Genomic DNA, 24,036 nt, shown 5'->3' on the forward strand with positions numbered 1-24,036 from the left:
GCGCATTCATGAGAAAATAGCTGTCATTACAATTTGTACAGATATCAAAGGCAAACACAATGAAAATACAATTACCCATAATTGACAGCCGCAGACTGTACATTCACAGTTGTAGGTTTTTGTATGTGAATACTGGCGATTTTTTCATGGTGTCATCAATTATCCGACTTAGCATCAAAGGCAAAATAGGTGGAAAGTATGTTTTTAAAATTTGCCATATTTTGTGTTTTTACATATTTGTACACGTTTTATTGGATAGGTTACTTAATGTCACGTGACTAGTCAGTCTGTTTTAAACTCTAACTAGTCAATTTGTGTATGTAGTTGTCAGTTAATTTCTGATTTAAAGAGTTTCGATCCTGACATTTGTAGTATTGTCAATTTTTGGGAAGATATCATTGATTTCTACATTGAAAAAGAATTATGAAATTAAAAAGAAATACTGGGGTCATAGTATTGTTATTGAGCTGCAATGTGTTAAACTTGACTTTTTTGCGCTTAAGATTCACTTAAATTCGATTTGTAAGTTGGCATCACAGTAACAGAAATTAATCATTACATAAAATAGATATGCACATCATTCTTCTAACAATATAGATATAAAAAGTTTAATGCTAGTAGATTGAAAAACAAAAATAATGACCTTTTTGCACTTCGTAATTAAATTCATCATATGCAATTTAAAGTTACAAATTTTATAACCGATTTACCATCAAACTTTGCAAGATATCTACATTTTGATATTCTTGAGAAATAAATCACTGAAATTTACATTACAAGACCAGTGTATATATTTGTGACGGACGCAACTTAAAGAAATGTAAGACTGTTCATCAAAAGCTGGCTGCGTTATAATGATGACTATCAGGGTCTATAAGGACCTCTTCTAATGACTGTGCCTCTGTTTAGTTCATGTAACTCAAAACTCAATTTATTTTCTACGTATTTCCCTTTCTACACGGAGGTTTTTTTTAAGGATTGAAAACTATTTAGCAATACGAGGGAAATAAATTAGCAGGGATCTGACAAGGACATTTTGTACACAAGTGTTACACTGAATATGCGACATACAGGTACATGAAGGGGAGAAGTCCCTGCATTCAACAAGACTATAACGAAATTACAATTAGTGTAAGACAGACCCTATATTGGTATAAGACAGACCCTATATTGGTATAAGACAGACCCTATATTGGTGTAAGACAGACCCTATATTGGTATAAGACACACCCTATATTGGTGTAAGACAGACCCTATATTGGTATAAGACACACCCTATATTGGTATAAGACAGACCCTATATTGGTGTAAGACAGACCCTATATTGGTATAAGACAGACCCTATATTGGTGTAAGACAGACCCTATATTGGTATAAGACACACCCTATATTGGTATAAGACAGACCCTATTTTGGTACAAGACAGACCCTATATTGGTATAAGACACACCCTATTTTAATTTCATTTACGTACACTAAGGATATTCCGAAGTTTTGCTTTTACTTTTTAAAAATATGGAACCCGTGTACATCTAAGATGATCAATATAGTTTAGCCCTTAATGAGACAACCTATGTCATACAAACCATACAAATGTATATAACGGTACATACACATGTACATAACGGTACCATACACATGTACATAACGGTACCGTACACATGTACATAACGATACATACACATGTACATAACGGTACATACACATGTACATAACGGTATCATACACATGTACATAACGGTACATACACATGTACATAACGGTACCATACACATGTACATAACGGTACCGTACACATGTACATAACGGTACCATACACATGTACATAACGGTACATACACATGTACATAACGGTACCATACACATGTACATAACGGTACATACACATGTACATAAATGTACCATACACATGTACATAACGGTACCATACATATGTACATAACGATACATACACATGTACATAACGGTACCATACATATGTACATAACGATACATACACATGTACATAACGGTACCATACACATGTACATAACGATACATACACATGTACATAACGGTACCATACACATGTACATAACGATACATACACATGTACATAACGGTACCATACACATGTACATAACGGTACATACACATGTACATAACGGTACATACACATGTACATAACGGTACATACACATGTACATAACGGTACATACACATGTACATAACGATACCATACACATGTACATAACGATACCATACACATGTACATAACGGTATCATACACATGTACATACCAGTAAGCGTGGGTAAGCGATAAGATGTCACTAGGAGAGATAACTCTACTTGGTTTAAAAAATGTTCGAGGACACGTAAATTCGTGGGTAAGAGTGACCCACGAAATCCGCGAACGTCAATCCCCCACGGACAATGATGATTCCTCAGTATGTCGGTGTGACGAGGCTTCAGGTACACGTATATTATATACTTTCAAAAACTGAAACAAATTTCTTATATTCACATTTTAATCATTTCACACTCGACGGTTCATGTGTAAGGCGACTAATGGGTTAGGCCAAGATTATTCATACGCCGTGGTTAACTTCAGCTAGGGAGACTGTTGAGGAAATAATGTGAATATTGTTAGGTTACCCCTACTCATTTTATGATAGCGTGGTTGTCCTAAATACAGTATTGATATATAATTCCGTTTTTGTAATGAAATTATTAGGTACGTTTTTAGAGTTGATCCAGCATGTCTGTTCACATTGTGAATATTCACCACAAAACAACTCGGGGTATTTAGTGCGCTCCTGCTGGATAAGCATTCCAAGTAATTGGTTCCAGTCAGTAATTAGAAACACTAGTTAATTGATTTTGTAAAATAAGGAGGATGGGTAACGGACATAAAAAAAAAACGACTTGGGAATGAAAGCAAATGTTGTAGATTCGTGAATGTGTTCATCAGCAGCGACTGAATGAAAAGAATGAATCAAGAAATGAAGAATGCTAAAACTTCAAATTAATTTGACATTTTTTTCCCGGTAAAGCAGAATTTTTTTTAAATCCACAATGAATCAAATCTTTGGAGATTCAGAGTCAATGAGTTGATATGGCGTTCAACTGATAAAATTGATATACTGTATCTGAACGGTGAGTTGTTAGTGACAGCAACCACTTCATTTTCTACGAATTTAACAGAATATACTAACTTAGAAGGATGGTTGCTATATAGCATCGATGTTCCATAGAATCAAGAAAGTTAAGGTTAAGATAAGTGCATATAAGATAACGAAAAATTATACCATCCTCGACCATGACACGAGAAAACACCTCTCGATGCAACCAGAGGAAATTGAAAAGAAGTCGACGTATATTTACAGAAAACTGAAGTTTGATAACTGTTATGTCAGTGCGGAAGACTTCAAAAGTAAATTCATGTTTCTGTTAATGTTTGAGTATATCGGATTAAATCACAGTTTGGCTGCATGTTCAGGGGACAGCGTACAAATGTCCGGTTGAAAACAGTGTGTTGTGCTTCAAGAACAACTGTTGGCCGTATAGTGGCTTCATGTTCCAGCATCCCCGAGAACGCCTCTAGAAGATAATGGTTGATTGTATATTGTTTAACCTCTCGCTCGAGAATATTACTTCCTTATGCATGGACTATAACAAACATTCTATTTCCAGGGCCCTCTGGGTAATAAAGACTCGAGAAAATTTCACTCATATGGAGACGTCACCATTGCTGGTGAAGAGCTCTGTGCTCGGCGCTTCTCGCCTTTGTTTATCGTGCCACACTTCCTGAGGACCTATTCTATCCCGGATCCTAGACTATAATGGAAAACAGAGTACTCAGTATTGGTGGAGCTACAATGTAGGTACTGGTGACGCAGTGTAACTAGATCACGGGAAGTGACGTAATCCGAGATTCTTCTGACGTTATATTGTGACGTGTGCAGGAGAGAGTCATCGGAGGCCTATTAAAATGTGGGAATTCACCAACACTAGCTGCTCTCGCTACTTTGCCTACCTTTAACTACTTTAATTCGCAGGTTTAACTGCCGAGACACGAGCATTCAGTAATCGGATAACCATTCTACAAGTTAATCATGACTAATATGATGTTATCACCGTTTAAACGGACTAACTCCGACAAATGAAGCATCACTCTGAATTAGATCGCCTCCTCGCGATTCGATTTCTTTGCGCATGACGTTAGCACACAAATACACGAAATTCCAATCGGGATCAACGTAGATATGATCAACTTGAAGAATAAGCATTCGGTTACTGAACCTTCGAGTTAAGAGGCTAGATCTGTGAATAAAATTGTAAAAGGCAGGCAAAGTGGTGACACCAGCTGGTGTTGTGAATTCCCTCTTAAAATTTTCAAAATGGCCTACGCTCAGACTCCCTCCATACGTCACGACATACAGGAGTATGTAATAGTCAGAAATATTGAATTAAAAGGACAGTGGAGAACTTTTCTTCACCATCCTGATTCAGACTACATCTCCATTTCTCATACATTTGAACGGCAATCAAACATGAAAACGTGCACCCAACATCACGCTTAAATTCCCCAATGTTATAAGGTGTTGAAATATATACTTTTGTGTTATCGCCAAATCGTAGAGGTAGGAGAAAGATAATGGCAAATTTACTTCCAAGTTGTTACTGAGTGGTTCTTTATAGGACCGATCAAACATGCATACCCCGCAATAAGCTTAGTTGATTTCTCTAACAAATAGACCACACTGTGTCTGATACATGTACTAGTGCTTTTAAAAACGCCACCAACGACATATACCATATACTCGTACTGTTCACTAACACTTAAATGAAAACCATAAAATCCTGGCGCCAATTCCATAAATCTCGAAAACATTTTTTTTTTCAGAGACAAAATATATTCAATTTTTATATCACAAAGCTTTGTCAACGACTCAACAATCATCATCTCCAACATGCCGATACATTATTGATATTCTTCCTAGAATGGGCACTCTGTTACATTATGTTTGTTTACAATCTTTCGCTTTTTCTATAAATGTTTCCACTTGCCTAGCTGTCAATTCCATTAGTGCATTGTTGGGAAACTGGTCAGGGCTGTGGATTAGCACTGAGCCAGCATTCGTCGTATGGTATGAAATAGAACGAGTTAATGCCATGTCTTTGATCGAGTCATCACTGTGCTTTTACGATTGATTGAAGAAAACACGCTTTTTGACATTAGAATAACGAATTACCATGGTCCGTTAATAGATCAAAGTACAGAGATATTCGTGTTAGGATCGGATATGGCTACTTTTTGGCATTTTTATTGCATACGGTTCAAAAGCGTCTTGTTAGAATATAATGATTTTCCACCTTGAAAGCGTGCATAGTCAGAATGAATCATGGGTAACGAGTGTGTTTCTCTACACTTGGCGTCTGACATTGATTGACATGAGATGTCTTTGTTTTTAATTTGTATGTATCCAGTAAGGAAAACATTTATATTAGAATGATAAAGAATTACAAGACACGCAAACGTGTTTGATTGGATAAGAAAAGTATCTACAATATATCTCGTTATTTGATTGGATTAAAATAGCATCTCCAATGTATGTCCTTATTTGATTGGATAAGAAAAGTATCTACAATATATCTCGTTACCGGGTATTTGATTGGATTACAAAAGTATCTACAATATGTCCTTACTTGATTGGATAAGAAAAATATCTACAATACGAAAGGTGAAGATAATGAATAGTGATCAATCTCATCAGGAATACAAAATAAAGAGTTGGGCGAACACAGACCTCTGGATATACCAGAGGTGGGATTAAGTCCCTAGGGGGAGTAAGCATCCCCTGCCGACCGATCAAACCCGTTGTAGGTCCTATGCCTTGATCAGGTAAACGGATCAATCTTTAGTCTTAATCAGTGTGCCAAGAACGGCCTACCAATAGGTATGAAACAAGTCAGACAGCATTTGACCCATTAATAGGCTGTATTGACAATCTAGATCATTATAACGATCATAGAATTTGCGAAACCCTCAATTTAAACGAGACTGTTGAAACCCATGTAACATCATTTTGTTTGTTATTAGCCTGCCTCGATTTAAAAACTGATCATACGCAGATCATGCTCTTGCTTATAGAATCAGTTGAGAGATACATGTATAATTTGATTTGCTTTGAAGATATTTTATCATATAAATATACAAAAAGAGTGGTTACACGTTCTAGCAACTTAGAAAACCTCTCCCGTATACAAAATATATTGTGTTATACATGTACAAATAAAGATTGTCATACCACAGAAAATATAATATTCGTTATATTATACAGTTATGAGAATATACAATATATGTTTAGGTTCATGTAAGTACATAATCAGACATGAAATGCTAAACATATTTTAAAATTATGATATCTTCCGATTAAAATATGTTAGAGTTCTTAATAAACTTCTGAACTGCTCTGAAAATCTAAACTTTACATCATTTGAAAAATATTCATTTCCCCATAATAAAAGGTGGGTATCGACACTAGCAATATCATTTAACTGAAGCAGTTCATTGAAAAAAAAAATTTGTTAGTAGCCTGCCTCGATTTAAAAACTGATCATACGCAGATCAGGCTCTTTCGTATAGCATCAGTTGAGAGATACATGTATAATCTCCATATGATAATGGAATATTGCTACATAGATATGGGAAGATGACTACGAAGAAGTTGAAATCATCCCGTTTGTCATAAAGTTGAGTTGTTAGTTTGTCGTTAATATTCATTTTTAATAAAAATATCCAAATATGATGCGGATGCGGAAAAATGTCTTACAGTAGCATTAAAATCATTCGCCTTTTTCGTTCTTCCATTTCTATAATTATCAGCAATTTGTCAATGCTTGAAAACATCCGAAACATTAGCATAAGATTCTTGTAAGCATGCAAACGTGGCCTTTGGTCTATTCTAAGGTATAATGCAGTTGCAGTCTTTAAATGCGAGGAAAATGTTGAATTCCATCAGTACAGAGGAGACTTTAAAGGACTGAGTTGAATGCTGATTTATTTATTTCAGATACGCTCTGTGTTGTCCCTGTTGAACGGAAGCGGATAAACCATTACGAATTAGGGACGATTTCCTTCCTTGGGACGAAATTGCAAATTTTCTGCAATCAACAATTCAAAGAACTCCCCTTTGGAACTACTTCTATAAAGCATTCTAAGAACACAATTATATTACAGTGTTTTCTTTATATGAGTATCAACTACATCAGTACTTTCCTGACAACGTACGTTTATTGTGTGTGTTGCAGTGACTGGGCTGATATAGAGGACCATACCAGGCGCGTAGTCAGAAAGAAAACAATGTGTGTACGCAAAGTATGACAAGGGGTCTGGGGGCCGCCTCGAGGCAAACCTCCCGGAAGCTCCTGGGTTTTTACCAATGAAATGGCCCATTTTTGTGCACAGAAACCGGGTTTCTTGTCAATATTCAAACCCCACGGAATTCACAAAATTATTTTCTAAACTTTTTTTTTCACGTGAGGATCCGGGTTAGAATAGGTCCTCAGTACCCCTTGCTTGTAAGAAGCGACTAATTAATGGGGTGGTCCCTCGGATGAGACCACAAGAACCGAGGCCCCGTGTCACAGCAGATGTGACAAGATAAAGATTTCTCCCTGCTCAAAGGCCGTAAGAGTCGAGATAGGCCTAAATTTTGCAGCACATCTCCAGCAATAGTGACGTCTCCATATTATAAATAAAAGATTCTCGAGAGGGACGTTAAACAATATACGATCAATCATTCTAGTGTTATATCATGACAACTCACTGTGTGTACCTGAAGTGACTTTACATTCGTTTTACAATTTTGTTTTCGTTGGTTTCGACTGGTAAAAATATTTTAAATGTTACTGATAACAAAGAATATCGATTATCCTAATCTGTCTACTACATGTATATATATATATGATGTACATTAAAGTGATATTTGACATGATGCTAATGATTTGAAATTCAAAAAGGACTTTATATTTGACTGAATGGCCATCATTATGCAGATTAAATCATAAACCAGGACTATATAATACAGTTATTTTTTAGGCATAAACATTCTAATGGTAAATCTCTCTCTCTCTCTCTCTCTCTCTCTCTCTCTCTCTCTCTCTCTCTCTCTCTCTCTCTCTCTCTCTAATAATCTCTGTCTGTCTGTCTGTCAGTACATTACTTATCATTATGACAGGTGCCCTATAATAGTCACTGTCTGTCTGTCTGTCTGTCTGTCTGTCAGTACATCACTTATCATTATGACAGGTGTCCTATAATGATCACTGTCTGTCTGTACATTACTTATCATTATGACAGGTGTCCTATAATAATCACTGTCTGTCTGTCAGTACATTACTTATCATTATGACAGGTGCCCTATAATAATCACTGTCTGTCTGTCTGTCAGTACATTACTTATGATTATGTCAGGTGTCCTATAATAATCTCTGTCTGTTTGTCTTTCTGCCTGTCAGTACATTACTTATCATTATGACAGGTGTCCTATAATAATCTCTGTCTGTTTGTCTTTCTGCCTGTCAGTACATTACTTATCATTATGACAGGTGTCCTATAATAATCTCTGTCTGTTTGTCTTTCTGTCTGTCAGTACATTACTTATCATTATGACAGGTGTCCTATAATAATCACTGTCTGTCTGTCTGTCAGTACATTACTTATCATTATGACAGGTGTCCTATAATAATCACTGTCTGTTTGTGTGTCTGTCTCTCAGTACATTACTTATCATTATGACAGGTGTCCTATAATAATCACTGTCTGCCTGTCTGTCTGTACATTACTTATCATTATGACAGGTGTCCTATAATAATCACTGTCTGCCTGTCTGTCTGTACACTACTTATCATTATGACAGGTGTCCTATAATAATCACTGTCTGCCTGTCTGTCTGTACATTACTTATCATTATGACAGGTGCCCTATAATAATCACTGTCTGTTTGTCTGTCTGTCTGTCAACTCTTTCTGTGATATGTGATAACTTCAGTTTCCTTAGGGAGATTTTCAAAAAAAATATTTATGCTCAATACTTTGATTAGTCGGAGGGAGACCCCTTTTTATTTTTAGTTTTATTGACTTTGTCCTTACGGAGTTATAGGACTTGTTTATAGCCACAAGGAATTGATTGATTGATTGTATATTGTTTAGTGTCCCTCTCGAGACTGCCTATGCTCTGCGCTTACGGTCATTGAGCAGTGATGGTTCTTTAGCGTGCCACACCTACTGTAGCATGGAACATCCGTTTTTAATGTCATCTCCGAGGACACGTGACATTGACACGTGACATTGACACCTGATGCCGAGCGTTTAGCGGTGGGACTGTCACTACAGGTTTTAATGACTTAGGTCTGTCGCGACCGGGATTCGAACCCCGACCTTCCGCAAGCGGGGCGAACGCTCTACCTCTAGACCACCGCGTACACGGAGAAACATGCAATCCATTATCCCATAGACGCATTGGTGAAGTGTGTTCATTGTGGATCGTAGAGAATTATTTTGTAAGAAGTTGGGATGTAGAATGTTCAGATAGATTCATGTCCAGGCTCAGATACTTCGATCAAATGATGCAGAAACAGTGTAGTCGCCGCGGTCACCTACTCTGGACATAGTAAGTATGGAATAACTAATAAAAACTAAGTAGAAACAAATCAATGATAACAAATCAAATAAGAAATGGTTAATAGCGAATGAATAATCAAAGGCGTATTTGTTACCTGTATGTACATGCATGAACAGATGTGGTCTGACCATCTCTCTACCCAGTAGATAACACCACTGTAAAATTCTGAAGTTCAGTCTATAAAAGTAATTGTGTGGAATCTTGCTTTACTGAGTTTCAAAATTACTCATTTTACAATTTAAAAATGATTTCTGAGTACCTAACGGAACAGAAACGTATGTTTGCTACTGGCAAATACTTCCACTGTATACTTCCTCACAGTTATAAATTCTAAACCGGATCCCCACGGGATTAATAAACCAGTAATGATAAATGTAATATAAAATCACTAATATCAGATGCTTATTAGAATTAACAAATATCTAAAAACAATTATGAAAGGTCCCTCCAAGCTCAGAGCTTTGTCTACTAAACTGCTTTGTATCATATTTCTCTAATATGTTGCTTATACATCATCCCGAAAACAAAGAATACAGAATTATTGGCCCGCCATCTTGAGATTTATCGGATTGGACAAAGTAAGTCTGGCTCATTCTCCGGCAATTTGTCCAGAAGTCAGGAAGATTTAACTGCCACAAATTACTGTAAATAGATTTATGAGGAAATTCTGCTAAAATCGCCAGACAGTTTTTGTGTTTCGTTGAGGATTTAGGAGCATTGCCTCTCGATATTCAAAATGAGATCAACTATATATGTGTTACTTTGTCTTCGGTGTGTAACCGTACACTCAATCTCAATCAATCATAGAATGGAATGGTTTTTCTTACATGTGGTCATCTAGTTTGCATGGAGTTGTCAGCTGACCGTTTGTTGACCCGACATTTTAAACAGAGGAGACTACTAGAAAACACTCAAGAAGTATTACAATTGTCTGCGTACGCTAAACGCGCTTAAAACTAACAGACACTACTTCCTGTAAAATGACGTAATAAATTGAATTCTGGGTAATGTGAAAATGGGGAATATTCAGGCCTGAAAACTCACAGAGTAAGAATTTACAGTCAATGATGGTATTCATTATGGTAATTTCACACCTCGCTGACTGTACTATGGTTCGTCCAAGGTTCCATGACTTTTTTCATGGTTTCAGGTTTCATGACTGTGATTAAAGGTGGTCTACTTCAGTCTTCTGTTACAGGACTGCACAGTACCAGGAAACAAGAACCAGTCTACAGCTTCATGTCACGACCATGCAAAATCATGATCTAATAGGACCAGAGTTCAGGTTCATTAAATGCAGTCAATCAGACAAAACGGACCGGTGGTGGATTGCTAAGATTTATTTCTGTATGGAAGCTAGCAAAGTTCGCTGTAACCCTAAAGCGGATTTTTCTTATTCCTGACCTGTAAGTGACTGCAGTTTTAATATTATACACAACTTTACTCTCAGTGTTAAAGATGATATCACATATTGATCAGAAATCACTCCATTTGATGGATCTTCAAATTACCTCAGGTAAATAGGGCAAATATTGCTATAGAATCAGTTTTATATTTTATATTCAATAATTTACAAATTGCACGGTAAAAGAATTTCTGAGAGCTAGCACGCATTACACCTAGTCCAATTCATCATAGTCCATATTTTATTCACACAATTGGTGCATTAGTTTCCATGAATGGTACATTTTTTATGCAATAAATACGATTTGATTAAAACCAAGCGAAATATTCAAATTTTGTCGCTTTCCTGGTCGGTCTGTGAGCACGACTGCCATCACATGCGCTCTATCGTCCCGCTGACGTCGGCATTATCTTGCAGGTGATAATGGAGTATTGCTAAATAAATATGGGAAGTCGACTACACTGTATATAAATTGATATTTCATAAAAAAAAAATTAACATAATCTACTTCATATGTATATAAATTGATAATTGCATATTTTTTACTCTTTTCCAACTATACTAACGGAAAAAAAGAAACTGTGCATTATAAAATTTAGTATAATTTTTCTATATATTGAAGTGTCCGTACGCACGAGTTTTACTGGCCAATACTGTTTGGAGTAAGAAGTGTAAAAGGTTTGTTTGAACACTATTCGTTAAGGAAAGCACTTTAGTTTTGACAAAATTTACCCTTCTGCCATGCCCGACTCAGCGAAAACCAACGTAATCGTTCTGTTGGGATGCTTCAAGCTGGAATGGCACAAAATATTGTAGCAAGACACTTTAGAGTTCATCGGTTTCCAACAATCTGGTAACACTCGGGATCGACCACGTTCTGGGCGTACTCGTGTGACGTTGCGTCGACAGGACAATCACATTAGACTTGTGCACCTGAGAAATCGTTTCCAGACAGCAAGTTTCACTGCTCGTAGCATTCCTGGACTTCGACCAATCAGTCCAAGAACTGTGTGTAATCGTCTGCGCTAGCACAACATCAGACCAAGACGTCCAGCGGTGCGCCCAATACTGCTTCAACGTCATCGTATCGCTAGACTAGCGTGGTGCAGACGACATCTGCGATTCAGAATACAGGACTGGGCCAATATTCTGTTCTCTGATGAATCCAGATTTCATTTGGATAACAGTGACGGCCGTTGTAGAGTGTATCGTCGCGTTGGGGAGCGGTACCAGGACGCTTGTGTTGTGCAACGTCGATAATTCGGTGGAGGTAGCGTTATGGTGTGGGGTGGAATAACTTAACGTGGAAGGACCCCTCTACAAATTGTCAATGGAAATCTCACCGGCGTACGCTATCGAGAAGAAATTATTCAACGCCATGTGATACCCTTCATACAGAGACAGCAAAATCGGATCACTCTGCAGCAAGACAACACAAGGCCACATGTTGCACGGTGTCGATGTCTTGCCTTGGCCAGCTGTTTCCCCCGATTTATCGTCGATCGAGCACGTCTGGGATAAAATGGAACGATGTCTACGCCGTTTTCCATAACGGAAATGAATGATGATAGTAACGTAAAACTTTCGTTACTATCATCCTCGCTGTTTTTTCAACGACGAAATTTCTGTTCATATGAGCCATATAAAAGATAAAATAACACCAGATCGTAATTGTTGCTAGTGTATGATATTTCTTCTATTTTCAGTCACTGTGACCTTGACCTTTAACCTTTTTCTCCAAAATCAATAGGGATCTTCCTTACTTGGTAATAGGGGTATTCCTTACCTAGTACATAACAATATCTTTAGGTATCATTTGATTCGGATTTAAACTTTCTGAGTTATCATCCGGAAACCAAATATTTCTGAAATTTTCATTCTATATTTGGTCGTTGTGACCTTGACCTTTGACCTTTTTTCTATAAAATCAATAGGGGTCTTCCTCACTTGGTACCCAACAATATATCAACGTTTTATTTGATTCGGATTTAAATTTTCTGAGTTATCATCCGGAAACCAAATTTTTCTGATATTTTCATTTTATTTTCGGTCACTGTGACCTTGACCTTTGACCATTTTTCTCCAAAATCAATAGGAGTCTTCCTTACCTGGTACCCAACAATATTTCAAAGTTTCATTTGATTAAATTGTAAAGTTTTCGAGTTATCATCCGCAAACCAATTGTTGACGCCCAACCACCCGCCATCCCGCACCACCAAACCAATAGCCGAGTTCAACTTCGTTGCAACTCGGCTAAAAATGACCTCAGATCACAATGTTATTACTTGATAAGGTTTTACTGTTAATCTGTAACGAAACTTGAATTGATAGAGTTAAAAACAACAAAACGTTTAGAATGAGAGTAAAAATCCAATGGGAGAAAAAAATTATATGGCATTTATTTCTCCAATAGGATTATGGTGGGATTACAATTTGATGAAAAGTGAAGATAATGAAGTGATCAATCTCATAACTACTATAAGCAATACAAAATAGAGAGTTGGACATAGATGTGAGAATCTCATAAAAATCCTATTGGACGTTTTAAAACCTCAGGTGAACATACATTACAGGTATAAATTTTGGCGCATGTCTTTTGAGCATAAAATCCCACCATCTTGCAAAGAACTAATCTGTATCCTTAATAAAAGGGTTGGCGAAACTCCGAACTTTTCTCACGTCCGGAGTCAACGATCGCACTTTTATGAAAGCTTAAACTACAGTTTGCCTTGCCGCTCACAGTCCTGGCATTTGATTAATTGATTGATTGGGTTTCAGTTTCCGTTAATGTTCAGATAGAGCCATGATGTTTACTGCTACCTATCAAACTGCTTCTGTTGAATTGTCCGAGACTAACAGACTACATCCGGGACGTCTCATCTGAATGGAAAGAGTTGAAGAACTGGTCAGTCTGTCTGAGTAGTGGACAGTGCCCGCGTCACGATCTGTGTAAGGGGTACGCTTCTCAGACTTCATTTACAAATCAGTTAAGTCTGTTTAATATATCAATTTTGATGTGTGTCTCGGAATATTTCAGTGTTTAATCATGTAATTGTACTCTGTACAGACCAAACAATGAATCGGAGGAGGGTTATGTAGATCCTACACACTTTATTTCTGTGTCTGTTCATTAACCTTTAATGACAATATTTGATTTGTAAAACTGATTTATCAGTCTAAACATTCATTTGATAAGGAAATGTTATCTTTGGGAGAGAGATTCATTCACACTGGGTATTTATTGGTAATGTGTATGTAACAGACACACGAACGCACACGCACACACACACGCGCACGCACTCCCATACATACACACGAACGCGCGCGCACGCACGCATCCCCACCCCCAACACAGAGGTCAGATATGATGTGACACGTGTCATTATTGATAAAGTACATGTACTTTGTAATAAAAGATAATCCCATGTCATTTTATTGCCATACGGCCTTAATTTCAAATGTCAACGATACAAGCTCTAAAGAAACGTATTAAAGAAGGATATTTTAAAATGTTTTCCTTTTATAGATTTCTGAGATTGCTAAAATGAAATTACTTCTGAAATTCTAGTACATGCGTCCATCCCCCTCCTCAGAATTTCTACATTTTAACATCAGTATTCAACAAAATAAATTAAAGGGTGGTGATCTGTGTATACTTTGAGCAAAAGTGGTATTTCCAATGAATGCATTTTTATTTACCTTAATGAGAACATATCCAAACCAATCAATCGTTTTATAGCTGCAAATTTTTAATTACAATATAAACATTTTTTGTGTTGTAGTTCACATGATATCCATCAAATGTGCATGACAAAAATTAGGACGCTATTTCTGAATATTGCAACACATGCTTCGGCCAACACTATGAGCGTGCACAGCTGTCATAAAACCAGAAATAGAAATTCTCTAGAGATTAATTTCTCCGCTTTGTCAATTTCTTTTCATAAGAAAATTAGTGAATTATATTGATATAGGTTTATTTCATATATCACGCGGTTCCGATTAAAATCTATTTTACGGTCTATTTTGTTCGGATTGTTTGTTTAATCATGTCCGTTAATTGCTATTTGCAGTGTCATAACAATCAGTCAATCAGTCAATCATACAATGCTTTATTATTTTATTAATGCACAGTCATACAGAGCGGAGGTTGGAAAATACAAATGCAGTCTGCGTTATAAGTACGCAATACGCCAGGTTAAAATCACCATGTTATTACAAAGAGAGAGGGAGTGCGGGGGCGGGGGCTACTCTCTCCACCAGCTGAAAATTGACCAGAATTTAATAAATTGTGCATTATTATATGGCATACATACAAAATACCTTAGCACTATGTGATTGTGTTTGAAGCGTCATGTGTATATAACATTTCGAATGGTTTAGCCTAGCTTTAAGTCACATGGCTGCAAAGATTTTGGATTTTCGTCATCTCGTCACTCCATCACATTCAGTATATGCTGAGTTTGATATCAACAAATAGTCAATGAGAGAGAGAGAGAGAGAGAGAGAGAGAGAGAGAGAGAGTATAACATTGAGGAGTTTACTAATTACCTAACTGAATGACTACTACCCAGTAATGCGGTGAAAATTTATATAACAATCTAAACTTTCATTATGCACGTATCGTTAGAATTCAGAGTTCGGGACTATTGTACATGCATTTACAAAACGTGTTTGAATGAGCATAAATTCTAGTTTCCATCTGCGTTGTGCCAAATTTAAACTCTGAAATATCCAAATGTTTGATATTGTGTACATAATGCATGATGTATTTGCGTATGCATAATATGACCTGAAAATGTCTAAAACCCTCTTCGTGTTTACAATGTACACAACATACATACGATGTTCACAACATGTTTACGATGTACACGACATGCTTACTATGAACGCGATATGCTTACGATGTACACAACATGTTTACGATGTACACAAAAGTCAGTATGCCTACAATGTACACAACATGCTTACGATGTACGCGATATGCTTACGATGTACACAACATGTTTACAATGTGCATAACATGTTTACGATGTACATAACATGCTTACGATGTACACGACATGCTTATGATGTATACAACATGTTTACGATGTACACAGTATGCTTACAATGTACACAACATGTTTACGATGTACACAACATGCTTACGATGTACGCGATATGCTTACGATGTACACAACATGTTTACGATGTACACAGTATGCCTACAATGTACACAACATGTTTTCGATGTACGCGATATGCTTACGATGTACACAACATGTTTACGATGTACACAGTATGCCTACAATGTACATAACATGTTTACGATGTACGCGATATGCTTACGATGTACACAACATGCTTACAATGTACACAAAATGTTTACGATGTATACAACATGTTTACGATGTACACGTCATACTTACGATGTACACAACATGCTTACTATTTTTACGTCATGCTTACTATTTTTACGTCATGCTTACTAATTTTACGTCATGCTTACTATTTTTACGTCATGCTTACGATGTACACGTCACGCTTATAATGTAACAACATGACAGAACTGCATTCTACAGCACCACACGTAGAAGTACTAGATCTAAGGAATTGAATTTAAAGAAAGAATTGCCACAAGAAATATATTCTAAGCTCTCATCAGTATACAATTTACATTATGAGATTTTATTGCATATTTGAAGCATTGGTACTACATCTAGTTAGAAATGATGAAAATAATACGCTGTAATAAATAATAATAATCACCAGAATTATATCGATTGAGTACATATTTTAAAATCTTTGAGTTTTGTGTGTGATTTTGTTCATAGATAAAGAAAACCAAATTTAAACTGATGGTATTACATGTATTCATGAAGTATTCATAAAAGGAGTAAAGTATCAATAAACAAATTAGGTTTTTTGTTGTTGTTGTTTTTTTGTTGTTGTTTTTTTGTTGTTGTTGTTTTGTTTTTTTGTTTGTTTGCACTTAAAGTGGACCTGTCTTTTGTTCATTCACAGGAGAACGTAAGGATTAAAACTGACTTATGAAACCTTTCGATGCACTAGTAGAAGGTTTGTCTGAAAAATCCGTGGACAAGGGAACTTTCTAGCGCGAGCATGTCATCGTGAAATGATGGCTATTATTTTATCGCTACAGGATACCTGTACATGCGTATGGAACAGGAAGGAGGCGGGGTGGAGGGAGTAACTAACGTTAGGATTCTGACAACCTGGAGTTTGTCTAAAAACAATCTATGTTGAGAATTTTCTTTAAAAATGACTTTTAAAGTACCAAACGATTCTTATTGGGGATCGGTTTCATTGAAATCAAACCTTTCGATTCACCCCGTTATTTTGATGGTCGCACGAGAAAGGTCTGGCAAACTGAACATGCATATAGGGGTCGTATGCGAACACCTTTTCCACGCACAGCAATCAAAATAATGGAGTAAAATAAAATTGAAAGGTTTGATCTTAATGAGATATGAGATTAATTGAAGATGTGCAAATGAAAAAATTAAAAAAAAAAAAAAAAAAAACTAGAAAGAATTGTTTTAACACACTCAATCTGATGTTTCCCCTTTCATTGTCCATAGTCAAACAAACATTTTAGGGATCATGTTTAATGTTGGTTACGAGTGACCGGCTACTAGTAACTGGCTACTTAAAAAAGAGAAATTTTGGTTACTAGTAGCCAGCTACTTGAACCAGGGAAAGTTAGCCACTAATAGCCATTTATTAGTAGCCATATAATAAAAAGTAAGAAAAAATAGCTACTGGTAACCAGCTACAAGATCTAAAGGTTATAATTAGTGATAGGCAGCTACCTGATAACGGTTACTGGGTTTGAAAATTATTATATGTCAGGTTTATTTCTAAGGATGGCGAGGAGTCGAAATGAAATTCCAAACTCCATGCTTAATTCCCCCCTTTTACTTAACTGTGAAATGTAAAATACGAATAAACTTTTCCAGCTGAGTGTTTAGTTTGAAAATGATTCAGATGGAATCAGACCTTCATTCATTTGATATACCATCCATTGTGAGATATCGGCTACTTTTTACAATTTGATTCGAGCTTAAGTAACCGGTTACTAGTAGCCATTAACAAGTATCTAACGTTACTGATCTACATGTGTGTACCTGTATATAGGTAATGTTACTGATCTACATGTGTGTACCTGTATATAGGTAATGTTACTGATCTACATGTGTGTACCTGTATATAGGTAACGTTACTGATCTACATGTGTGTACCTGTATATAGGTAATGTTACTGATCTACATGTTTGTACCTGTATATAGGTAACGTTACTGATCTACATGTGTGTACCTGTACACGTGTAACATTACTGATCTACATGTGTGTACCTGTATATAGGTAACGTTACTGATCTACATGTGTGTACCTGTATATAGGTAATGTTACTGATCTAATGTGTGTACCTGTATATATGTAACGTTACTGATCTACATGTGTGTACCTGTATATAGGTAATGTTACTGATCTACATGTGTGTACCTGTATATAGGTAACGTTACTGATCTACATGTGTGTACCTGTATATAGGTAATGTTACTGATCTACATGTGTGTACCTGTATATAGGTAATGTTACTGATCTACATGGGTGTACCTGTATATAGGTAATGTTACTGATCTACATGGGTGTACCTGTATACGTGTAACATTACAGATCTACATGTGTGTACCTGTATATAGGTAACGTTACTGATCTACATGTGTGTACCTGTATACGTTTAACGTTACTGATCTACATGTGTGTACCTGTATATAGGTAACGTTACTGATCTACATGTGTGTACCTGTATATAGGTAACGTTACTGATCTACATGTGTGTACCTGTATATAGGTAACGTTACTGATCTACATGTGTGTACCTGTATATAGGTAACGTTACTGATTTACATGTGTGTACCTGTATATAGGTAATGTTACTGATCTACATGTGTGTACCTGTATACGTTTAACGTTACTGATCTACATGTGTGTACCTGTATATAGGTAACGTTACTGATCTACATGTGTGTACCTGTATATAGGTAATGTTACTGATCTACATGTGTGTACCTGTATATAGGTAATGTTACTGATCTACATGTGTGTACCCGTATACGTGCTTCAACCAAACAACAGTGTTGTGAACATTTGATAGTACCTGTATATAAGTAATGTTACTGATCTACATGTGTGTACCTGTATATAGGTAATGTTACTGATCTACATGTTTGTACCTGTATATAGGTAATGTTACTGATCTACATGTTTGTACCTGTATATAGGTAATGTTACTGATCTACATGTGTGTACCTGTATATAGGTAATGTTACTGATCTACATGTGTGTACCTGTATATAGGTAATGTTACTGATCTACATGTGTGTACCTGTATATAGGTAATGTTACTGATCTACATGTGTGTACCTGTATACGTGTAACGTTACTGATCTACATGTGTGTATCTGTATATAGGTAATGTTACTGATCTACATGTGTGTACCTGTATATAGGTAATGTTACTGATCTACATGTGTGTACCCGTATACGTGTTTCAACCAAACAACAGTGTGGTGAACATTTGATAGTAGATTGAATTTACCAACATACATGTACCAAATAGCAAAAGGTTGTGTCCACAAAAAAGTTATGGCCCGGACAAAAAAATGCTTAATTTTTTATTTGACCTTTACATAAAAGATCAAGGTCAATGGTCATCAACAATGACACGGGACACACTGTCTTACTGTGGTATTCCTACACATTAAATATCAAAGGCCTATGTAAAAAGACAAAAATGTTAAGGCCAAGACAAAAAATCCTTCATTATTTGACATTTACATAAAACGTTAAGGTCAAAGGTCATTCGAAATGACACACAACACACTGTCTTATCATGGTATACCCACATACCAAATATCAAAGGCCTATGTCAAAAGACAAAAAGGTCATGGCCCGAACAAAATTTGTATGAGAAGGAGAGACATAAAAATAGATTATTTGGCGACATACAAGTTCATGTTCTTTAGATTATTGGGTTATGCTTCACAACTTATCAGTACAATATTAAAACCAATATAAACATGTCTACTTTACGAGTTCCTCCTAGTAGCAATATTGTATATGCATTTTCCAAGGTTACAAAGATATTTGAAGTTTCCCGTGTTAAACAATTGTATTAATTTAAACATTAAAAAATTTAATTCTTTTGATAAGATTATTCTTTAATTATTTTATTTCCTTAATTTTATATATACAGGACAAACTAATATAAAATGGTACTCGTCTTAAAAACACTATTCACACATGAAATACAACAACTATTTGCTCTGATTATGTTCCAATACTTCTACCTGTTTCAGCGGAGATAATCGCATTTTCGATGTACACTTTTACAACTTTTGCAACTTTACTGGCATTGATTTTCTAAGATAACATTGATTAAATGTTTATAAAATGAACATTGTCCTGAATTTTCAATCTATCAATAAATATATTGCTTAGCTTGATTAAAAATCCTTGACTGTACAATTTGTAGCATATGCTTTTCAATATTTTGGTTGATCCAAATTTCATGGAGTCCAAGATCTATGAATGTCTGTTTAAATGGTTTTTTTTCGCTTTTTCATTTTTTTAAGTGACACAAGGCTTGTTGCGTGTCTCTTGAAAATTTAAAACAGATGAGGAACAAGAGTTTGAGAAAATTTTCATCACTAACACGGGGTCTACTACTAACCATACACTAACACGGGGTCTACTAACAATACACTAACACGGGGTCTACTAACAATACACTAACACGGGATCTACTAACAATACACTAACACGGGATCTACTACTAACAATACACTAACACGGGATCTACTAACAATACACTAACACGGGATCTACTACTAACAATACACTAACACGGGATCTACTAACAATACACTAACACGGGGTCTACTAACAATACACTAACACGGGATCTACTAACAATACACTAACACGGGATCTACTAACAATACACTAACACGGGATCTACTACTAACAATACACTAACACGGGGTCTACTACTAACAATACACTAACACGGGGTCTACTACTAACAATACACTAACACGGGGTCTACTAACAATACACTAACACGGGATCTACTAACAATGCACTAACACGGGATCTACTAACAATACACTAACACGGGATCTACTACTAACAATACACTAACACGGTATCTAATAACAATACACTAACACGGGGTCTACTACTAACAATACACTAACACGGGGTCTACTAACAATACACTAACACGGGGTCTACTAACAATACACTAACACGGGATATACTACTAACAATACACTAACACGGGGTCTACTAACAATACACTAACACGGGATCTACTAACAATGCACTAACACGGGATCTACTAACAATACACTAACACGGGATCTACTACTAACAATACACTAACACGGGATCTACTAACAATACACTAACACGGGATCTACTACTAACAATACACTAACACGGGATCTACTAACAATACACTAACACGGGGTCTACTAACAATACACTAACACGGGATCTACTAACAATACACTAACACGGGATCTACTAACAATACACTAACACGGGGTCTACTACTAACAATACACTAACACGGGATCTACTAACAATACACTAACACGGGATATACTACTAACAATACACTAACACGGGGTCTACTAACAATACACTAACACGGGGTCTACTAACAATACACTAACACGGGGTCTACTAACAATACACTAACACGGGATATACTACTAACAATACACTAACACGGGGTCTACTAACAATACACTAACACGGGATCTACTAACAATACACTAACACGGGATCTACTACTAACAATACACTAACACGGGGTCTACTACTAACAATACACTAACACGGGGTCTACTAACAATACACTAACACGGGATATACTACTAACAATACACTAACACGGGGTCTACTAACAATACACTAACACGGGATCTACTACTAACAATACACTAACACGGGATCTACTAACAATACACTAACACGGGGTCTACTACTAACAATACACTAACACGGGGTCTACTAACAATACACTAACACGGGGTCTACTACTAACAATACACTAACACGGGGTCTACTACTAACAATACACTAACACGGGGTCTACTAACAATACACTAACACGGGGTCTACTACTAACAATACACTAACACGGGGTCTACTACTAACAATACACTAACACGGGGTCTACTACTAACAATACACTAACACGGGGTCTACTACTAACAATACACTTACACGGGATCTACTAACAATACACTAACACGGGGTCTACTAACAATACACTAACACGGGATCTACTAACAATACACTAACACGGGGTCTACTAACAATACACTAACACGGGGTCTACTAACAATACACTAACACGGGATCTACTAACAATACACTAACACGGGATCTACTACTAACAATACACTAACACGGGGTCTACTACTAACAATACACTAACACGGGGTCTACTAACAATACACTAACACGGGATATACTACTAACAATACACTAACACGGGGTCTACTAACAATACACTAACACGGGATCTACTAACAATACACTAACACGGGATCTACTACTAACAATACACTAACACGGGATCTACTAACAATACACTAACACGGGGTCTACTACTAACAATACACTAACACGGGGTCTACTAACAATACACTAACACGGGGTCTACTACTAACAATACACTAACACGGGGTCTACTACTAACAATACACTAACACGGGGTCTACTAACAATACACTAACACGGGGTCTACTACTAACAATACACTAACACGGGGTCTACTACTAACAATACACTAACACGGGGTCTACTACTAACAATACACTAACACGGGGTCTACTACTAACAATACACTTACACGGGATCTACTAACAATACACTAACACGGGGTCTACTAACAATACACTAACACGGGATCTACTAACAATACACTAACACGGGGTCTACTAACAATACACTAACACGGGGTCTACTAACAATACACTAACACGGGATCTACTAACAATACATTAACACGGGGTATACTAACAATACACTAACACGGGGTCTGCTACTAACAATACACTAACACGGGATCTACTAACAATACACTAACACGGGATCTACTAACAATACACTAACACGGGATCTACTAACAATACACTAACACGGGATCTACTAACAATACACTAACACGGGATCTACTAACAATACACTAACACGGGGTCTACTACTAACAATACACTAACACGGGGTCTACTACTAACAATACACTAACACGGGGTCTACTAACAATACACTAACACGGGGTCTACTACTAACAATACACTAACACGGGATCTACTAACAATACACTAACACGGGATATACTACTAACAATACACTAACACGGGGTCTACTAACAATACACTAACACGGGGTCTACTAACAATACACTAACACGGGGTCTACTAACAATACACTAACACGGGATATACTACTAACAATACACTAACACGGGGTCTACTAACAATACACTAACACGGGATCTACTAACAATACACTAACACGGGATCTACTACTAACAATACACTAACACGGGGTCTACTACTAACAATACACTAACACGGGGTCTACTAACAATACACTAACACGGGATATACTACTAACAATACACTAACACGGGGTCTACTAACAATACACTAACACGGGATCTACTAACAATACACTAACACGGGATCTACTACTAACAATACACTAACACGGGATCTACTAACAATACACTAACACGGGGTCTACTACTAACAATACACTAACACGGGGTCTACTAACAATACACTAACACGGGGTCTACTACTAACAATACACTAACACGGGGTCTACTACTAACAATACACTAACACGGGGTCTACTAACAATACACTAA

The sequence above is a fragment of the Ostrea edulis genome, chromosome 7, assembly GCF_947568905.1.
Source record: "Ostrea edulis chromosome 7, xbOstEdul1.1, whole genome shotgun sequence".
In the NCBI taxonomy this organism is placed as follows: Eukaryota; Metazoa; Mollusca; class Bivalvia; order Ostreida; family Ostreidae; genus Ostrea; species Ostrea edulis.